Raw genomic sequence first — 8032 nt, forward strand, 5'->3', positions numbered from 1 at the left:
TTCCTTCTCTCAGGGATTACTATCCTGCACTGCCTGTTAGCCAATGTCTGAAAACTATTGCTTTATATCTTTTGTCTAGTTTTCTAGATAATTAAGGCAGGAGGGTAAATTTGGTTGCTGTTATACCATCATGGCCAGAAGTGGAAGTTTGCCCAATCAGTTTTATAAATTGTTATTTATAAATAGGTCTTTCAGTGAGATTTTTTGGAGTATTTTTAATCTCTTAATTGTTTCTGCTATATCGAAATGTATTTTGCCTCATTCATTCTGGGTTTACAGTGAAGTCTTTCATCAGTCTGACTGTTGTTTCTTAGGTAATCTGGCTTTTTTGTTCCCATCTCTGATATCTTTTATTTCTCTTTATTCTTGATGTTGTGCAAATGTTCCTATGATGTATCAGTACTAAAAGCTTATTTTTTATTTTTATTAATTTTTTATTTTTTTTAGATGAGGCAACCCTTGGTTAACCTCACAGATTGCAAGGACCTTGTCAACTTACAGTCCCTTATTTTTTAAAATTTTTACGCCTATAGCACCTGGTCTTCCTAGGTGGTCTCCCATCCAAATACTAACCAGGCCCAACCATGCTTAGCTTCCAAGATCAGATGGGATTGGGCTTGTTCAGGGTAGCATGGTTATAGACTACAAGCTTATTTTTTAAATTTGAGGACTAATGTATTTCATTAATACTTAAAAATGCTTGTCTCATGCTTTCGAACACTGTTTTATCATCATTCTCTTTTTCTTCTAGAACTCTCATTATACATATTGGGGCTCTCAATCTATCCTCCCTCTTTCTTAAATATATACTGTATATCCTTGTGTCTCTGTGCTGGGTTCTGAGTGAATTAATTTATTTTCTCTTCAATTATACCCAGTTAGAGCTCTTACGTTTTGTTTCTCTTAGTTGCAAACAATCAGGCAAGGAGTTATTTTATTTGTTTTTGGAGAAGGCTTTGTCACTCTCTTCCCAAGCTTCCTCCAAAAAGAAAGTGTCCTTATCAGATTCTCTCTGTAGTTTTCTTATTTACTCTCTTAATACTGTTCTACCTGGAGAGTTTCCTCTTCTCCCCCAGATGTAAGAAACTTTGTAAAAACAAATATTAAATTTCAAACTGAAAAACCAAAGGTGAGGTAAAGGCAAGAAAAATAACATCTACGTTGGAAATCTTCAGGTCTTGCTGGTAAAAAGTAAGGCATATGCCACAAAACTTGGAGTGGAAAAATCGTAGGATTTATGGTCCAATTTTCTATCTTCTGAGACTGGAGAGTCAGAGAAAAGGAGAGGTCAGTCTTCTCTGGTGTGTTCTTCTCTCCCCTCATTGCTAGTTGAATTCCTATTCATCCTTTAAAACTCAGGTCAGACAGGCATCAGCCTTGCTGTCCATGAAACCTTATGAATTAGTTTCCTATGGCTGCTGTAACACATTTTCACAGCTTAAACCACCACGAATTTATTTTCTTACAGTTCTGGAGGCAAGATGTCTGAAATCAGTTTCACAGGTATAAAGTTAAGGTGTCAGTGGTCCTGGTTCCTTCCAGGGGATCTAGGAAAGAATCCATTTTCTCGCCTTTTCTAGGTTCCGGAGGCTGCCTGCATTCCTTGGCATCACTCCAACCACTTGCTTCCATGGTTACATTTCTTTCTTTTCTGTAGTCAATTCTTCCTCTGCCTCACTCTTTTTATGGGCATTTGTGATTACATTTAGGACCTATACTGATAATCCAAGATAATCTCCCCATTTAAAAATCATTAATTTAATCATGCCTGCAAAGTCCCTTTTGCCAAATGAGATAACAGTCACAAATTCGAGGTTAGGACGTGGATATCTTTGGGAACCATTATTCAGCCTATCACATCTTCCCAGGTATTTTTCATCTGTGAAATCAATCATGGACTTCCCTGTTCAGCGTACAGAACTTTATACTTACTTCTGTTGTTGCACTTGTTAGTATTGTAACTTTTTTGTTTACACAGATATCTTCTCAAATAAATATGAACTCTTTGAGGACAGGAACTTTGTCTACTGCTTAACCTAGTGCCTGGCACATAGTCGGCACTAAATAAGTTTTTGTTTAATTGAATTTTGCTCTCTGATCCAAGCCTGGCAGTACAGCTGTGAGCTGTGAAATAATGGAGTCCTAGACTTCTAGTGCTAAAAAAGATCTCCAAAGCCTTTCCTTAAAGTCTGATGTGTTTTTATAGGAAATAACTTTAGATTTAGGAAAGTTAACTTTATTACTATAACAAAGGTAAATTAAGTATATGAAAATAAACAGAAAAGGTATACATTAGGGCTTTTGGCCCAGGAAAAACTATAGAATGACCTGATAATTATTTTAAATTTACAACATCCATGTGAGATAAGACAGGTATTACTTTTATGCCAATAAAACACAGAGCAAAATAAATAATAAATTTGATTTCAATATAATTGAATACAATTGTGGAAATCAAGTAATCTCAGGTGAATTCTTAATTTAGATGGACTTTTTTTATTCCATAGTGCCCCTATTTATCTATTATGTTTATCTTAGAAGTTGACTCAACTTCTTATGACAGAGATATAGAGTTAAATAATGTCCCTATTTCATAACTTACATAATGAAGCTCAGACGCCTAAGTTTCAAAACAATGTCCCAAAGAATCATTCCTAGATAGGGATAAGGCATGAGCTAGGGTGATGGTTACCAACCTTCAGCCTAATGAAAGGCCAGGCTATCTGCATCAGAATTACCTGGGAAGATTCTTAGACATACAGATACCCAAGATCTCCCCACCCCCCAGGTTCATATTTGATTGATCCAGGAATGTTCATATTTGAAGGTCCTGGAATGTGTATGTTTTAAAGCACCTCAGATCATTCACAATTATCAAGAAATCTAGGTTTCTCTTAGCTTGAGTACCTGCAGAAATGTAAGTGCCAAGCCTGAGGCAAAGGAACATTTTTGTTCCTTTGATTATGCCTCCATTTTGAAAAGAGATTTCTTTTGGAAGAGAGGATCCCTAGAGAAATGATTTGATTGAAGGCATGATTAACAAGAAAAGCTTAGAGCAGAAACCCAACAGATTTTCCAATTACCTTGATATATGGAAACTAAGATCTCTAAAGATTCTGGAGGTATAATTTCAAACCATAAGATTAACTCACTGTGAATTCAATGATTTTTAGTAGATTTTTAGATTTGTGCAACCAGCATGTCACAATGCAAGCTATAGTCCACTTGGGAGATGAGGTCAGCAGGTCATTTGGGAAGCTTGGAATTACGCAAATAGATATGGGTAGTCTTAAGGCATTGCCTTTCTTTACAATCATTTAATAAATTATTTGCTAACTATTGTTTCTTTTTTGAATAAAAAATACACGTGGCACAATGTTCAAAAGGCAGAATGGGTATATAAGTTTCCCCCTCACTCTGTCACCCAGCCATCTGGCTTCCGTTTCCAATAAATTGGTTCTTGAGGTGGATGAATGACCTGCAATGGAAATCTTTAGGCAAATTACATTTAAAGTGACAGTGGAGCATCCAATATTATATTGGAGTTTGGGCAAGATGTGAGGGCTAGAGATAAATGTAATATCATTCAAGTGAAATAATGGAAGCTTATCAGCTGATATAATTTCTAAAGGATGGTGTAGAGAGAACAAAGAATACAACTTTGGGCACATTAACAGGCAAATTAATAATTAGGAGGAAAGAACAGAAAGTAAAGATAGAGGAGAAAATAAAAGCATAAGACATTGAGAGAGAAATGAAATAAATCAGTATTATGAAAAGCAAGAGAGGAGTTTTAAGAATATGCTGTTCAATGATCCCAAATGCTAAAGAGGTCATGAAGAATGAGGAATGAGAAAGGGTTTTTGAAGTAGAAATTTATAATAAACTGAGAGTAAAGCTTTAGTAGTGATAGAGATAGGAGGGGATTCATATCATAGGAGATTGAGAAGATAATGGGATTTTTCTAGTATATGAAGAGCTTTTACAAGCCAATAAGAAAAAGATGATCAACCCAATAAAATATACACGAAGAACTTGAACAGGCACGAAAATAAAGAGAAAATGCAACTGAGCAAGAAATACATAAAATAATGATGCTTGAACAGCTGGACATCCACACGTAAAAAGTGAATCTAAGCACAGACCTTACACCCTTCACAAAAATTAACTCAAAGTGGATCACAGACCTAAATGTAAAGTGCAAAACTATAAAACTCCTAGAAGATAACAGAGGAGAAAATCTAGATAAACTTGTGTGTGGTAATACTTTTTTTAGATACAATGCCAAAGATGCAACTCATGAAAGAAATAATCAATAATCTGGACTTTAGTAAAATTAAAAACTTTTGTTTTGATAAAGACAATATCAAGAGAATTAGAAGACAAGCCAAAAAATGGGAGAAAACATTTGCAAAAGACACAAAAGACACATATGATAAAGGACTATTATCCAAAAAAAACCTATTATACAAAAAAATCTCTTAAAACAACAAGAAAACAACCCGATTTAAAAAAGGGCCAAAAACCTTAACAGACACCTCACCAAAGAAGATATGCAAATGAGAAGTAAGCATATGAAAAGATGCTCTACCCTGTATGTCATCAGGGAAATGGAAATTAAAACAATAAGATACCACTACACATCTGTTAGGATGGCCAAAGTCCAGAACACTGACACCACCAAATGCTGGCTAGGATGTGGAGCAGCAGGAACTCTCATTCGTTGCTGGTGGGAATACAAAATGGCAAAGCCACTTTGGGAGACAGTTCCGTGGTTTCTTATAAAACTAAATGTAGTCTTAATATGCAATCCAGTAATTGCATTCCTTAGTATTTACCCAAAGGAGCTGAAAGATTATGTCCACACAAAACCTGCACATGGATGTTTATAGGAGTTTTATTCATACTTGCAAAAACTTGGAAGCAACCAAGATGTCCTTCAGTAGGTAGACAAATAAACTGTAGTATGTCCAGACAATGGAATATTATTCTATGCTAAAAAGAAATGATCAAGCCATGAAAAAACATGGAAGAATAGTAAATGTATATTACTAAGTGAAAGGAGCCAATCTGAAAAGACTACATACTATATGATTTCAACTATATGACATTCTGGAAAAGACAATAACAAGATTGATAGTTGCAAAGGATGGGTAGGCAGAGCACAGAGGATTTTTAGAGCAATAAAAATATTCTGTATGATATTATAATGTTGGATATATGTCTATTATACATTTGTCCAGATCCAAAGAATGTACAACGCTGAGGGTGAACCTTAAACTATGAACTTTGTGTGATTAAGTCAATGTAGGTTCATTCTTGGTTAAAAAAAATATATGTATATATATATATATATGCACACACACACACCATTATAGTGAGTGATACTGATAATGGGGGGTGTGCATATGTGGTGGCAGGGAGAATATAAGAAATCTATGTACTTACCTCTCATTTTGTTATAAACCTAAAACTGCTCTAAAAAAGTCTTTAAAAAGGTGTTTAACCTCACTCCTAATTAAATATATGCAAATTAAAATAGCATGATATTTTTTTTTCTTAATATATCACCAAAGTTGAAAAGATAGATAATACCCAATGTTGGTTAAGAATGTTGGGGAACAGATATCTTAACATACTCTTGGTGTTATTGTTATTCAATACTTTTTTGAAGAGCAACTTGGCAATATCTATTCAAGTTAAAATGTTCTTAGCCTTTGATATGGCAAGCAATACCACTTTTAAGAATGCATAAAAATCATTTTCACAAGTAGGCAAAGATGTAGCAATATGTTATGGCTTTATTTATAATAATGAGTGTTGGAACTAACCCCAATATCCATTGGTAGTTTTTAATTAAACACTGGCATATTTGGCCATTGGAATACCCTACAGTGGTTAAAAAATTAAAGTAGTGATATACATGCTACCATGGGAGAAGAGTGAAAAGAGTAAATAGAAATATACATCAAAATCTTAATTATTGTGGTGAAGTAGGATTACAAGAAATTTGTACTTTCCACTGTAATTGTTAATTCACAATATTCGTAGGATCGTTGAGGATTAAATGAGTTAATGTGTCATAAGGCAATAAAAACTGGAACATAGCACATAGAAGCTACTATCTAAATATTGTTAAATATTTTGAAATGTTTTAATTTTTTACAATAAGCATGCATTTTTAAAGCAGGACAAAATAAAGAAATGAGGTGATAAAAATGCTGGCAATATTTGAGTATTTTAAACATGAATGAAAGGTTAAAAATAAAATGATAGCTTAAGGATGCCAATGGGTCCTCTATGCATAGTTGAAAGGGAAAGGTTGATAATGCTAAAGCCCAGAGAGAAAAAAAATAGGAAACCGTAAGGATAGTATAGACTGATATTTAATGAATGTTTACCATGGGCCAGGTGTTCCAGTTGCTTTGGAGCCCAAAAGGAAACAAGGTTAATCTGCAAAGAGGAGGAACGTTCTTTCTTTGAGATTAAAATAAAGATTCTTAACCTCAATTCCCTGAAATTATATGCTAACTTTGGTGGGCACATGCATTTTTTAAAAATCCAAAACAAGGTTTATAACTTTCATTAGATTTCTGAGAGTGAGCTTTCTCTTTCAAAGGTAAGAGAATCAAGGAAGGACGAATGGTTGTTTTTAAAATAATTATTTTGAGGTGAAGAGATGAGAAAATGAGAGTTTTGCTAGATATCCTATCAGTTAAACAGGATTAGAGATTCCCTTTAAGGACAGTGAAATTTGGCGATTATGACATTCACAAGTTCTGATGATGGGCTTATCCTCCTCCCTCCATAATACGTGTCTAATGGCATAATGAACTTCTTTCTATCCTTTAGGTTCCGTGTTAAGTTTTCGCAGATCAGCGGGCTCACCCAGAATCTATTTTCTTTTCTCCTCCTCGCAATCTAAATTCTTTCCAAGCGTATTTTCAAAGAAGTCTTATTTAATGAATCTGTTTTGGATTCTAGATTTGGCTCTTATCAACTTTTCGTGAATAGCTTAATGCCTCTAATTCAGCTTTTTGCATTTGTCAACTATCACTGAATGATCATTTCAATTCCTTATGAGGCTTAAAGGAGTGATCTGTGAAAACCTCTTGCAAAGTTTTGGCAAATATCAGTGCTATGCATTCACGAAGCGTCAACTATTTTCGGTGTTAATATGTTCAGTAATTTTTTTAAACCTTTGTGAATAATTGGTGTCCTGCGCAGTCTCGCTCCCAAATAATAAAAGTGGGTGGTCTCGTCTTGGATTGAGGATGTCTTTTGCTCCTTTTGTCTTTTAGTCAGACTAGAACTGTCATGGCGCCTTCAGAAGAGGGAGAAGGCCTTCCGTTCACCCGGCAGAATTATCGGGAGCACCTGAAGTGGACTGAGGGGTGAACAGAGATGAGCCCCAGTTGAGACCAAAAACAGCAAAGCCTCGGAGAGCTTTCGGCCAGACAGGCTCAAGAGAAGACCGAGTAAAGGACTGTTCCTGCGAGCGACCGTCTGCCCAGGGCACCGCCCACCCCGGCCGCCTTGTCCAATGGAAACCCAACGGCAGTGCGGCACCGCCCATCTGTTGGTCCGGACGCCGCGAGGGCGGGGCCCACAGTTCGGTTGCGCTGCGGAGCGCAGCTGTGAGGGAGTCTGTCTGGTCCGCGGCCCCAGAACCCGAGCTGAAGCGGTAGCGCAGGCTGCGGGAAGCTGAGTCGGAAGGTGAGCACCGAGGGAAATGAGGGGGAGGGAGAGGCCCAGCGGGAGGACAGAAGGATCGGCCTCCGCGGCCCAGGGCGGTGGGACCCCGGCAGGCGGGTGTCTGGAGCGGCCCTGCTCACTCGGCGGCCCAGATCTGGCCCACCGGAGCCGAGGGGCAGCCTCGGCCCCACAGCCCCTGCCCGGCCCGCCACCACCTTCCCCGAGTGGCGGCGACCGCGGCCCGGAATTCTGCTGGCGCGGGGCGCGAGGCCCTGGGGTTCGTGTAGAACTCGGGCTGGCGAGAGGCGGGGCCGGCGGCGGGGGCGACGGCCCCGGC

The 8032-nt window shown here is 37.6% G+C and overlaps 1 protein-coding gene and 1 pseudogene across 1 annotated transcript in view; one reads left to right on the forward strand and one right to left on the reverse strand.

Moving 5' to 3' along the window:
* Positions 1–524: 524 nt before the first annotated feature.
* Positions 525–643, reverse strand: LOC112478676 (annotated as a pseudogene).
* A 6902-nt stretch (positions 644–7545) lies between these two features.
* Positions 7546–8032, forward strand: part of NRBP1 (nuclear receptor binding protein 1) — a 10450-nt gene continuing 9963 nt past the window's right edge. The window contains exon 1 of the mRNA XM_006910334.2: positions 7546–7716. The gene's annotated coding sequence lies outside the window, so the exon portion shown is untranslated. The remainder of the gene's footprint in view (positions 7717–8032) is intronic.

The sequence above is a fragment of the Pteropus alecto genome, unplaced genomic scaffold (genome assembly GCF_000325575.1).
Source record: "Pteropus alecto unplaced genomic scaffold, ASM32557v1 scaffold61, whole genome shotgun sequence".
Lineage (NCBI taxonomy): Eukaryota > Metazoa > Chordata > Mammalia > Chiroptera > Pteropodidae > Pteropus > Pteropus alecto.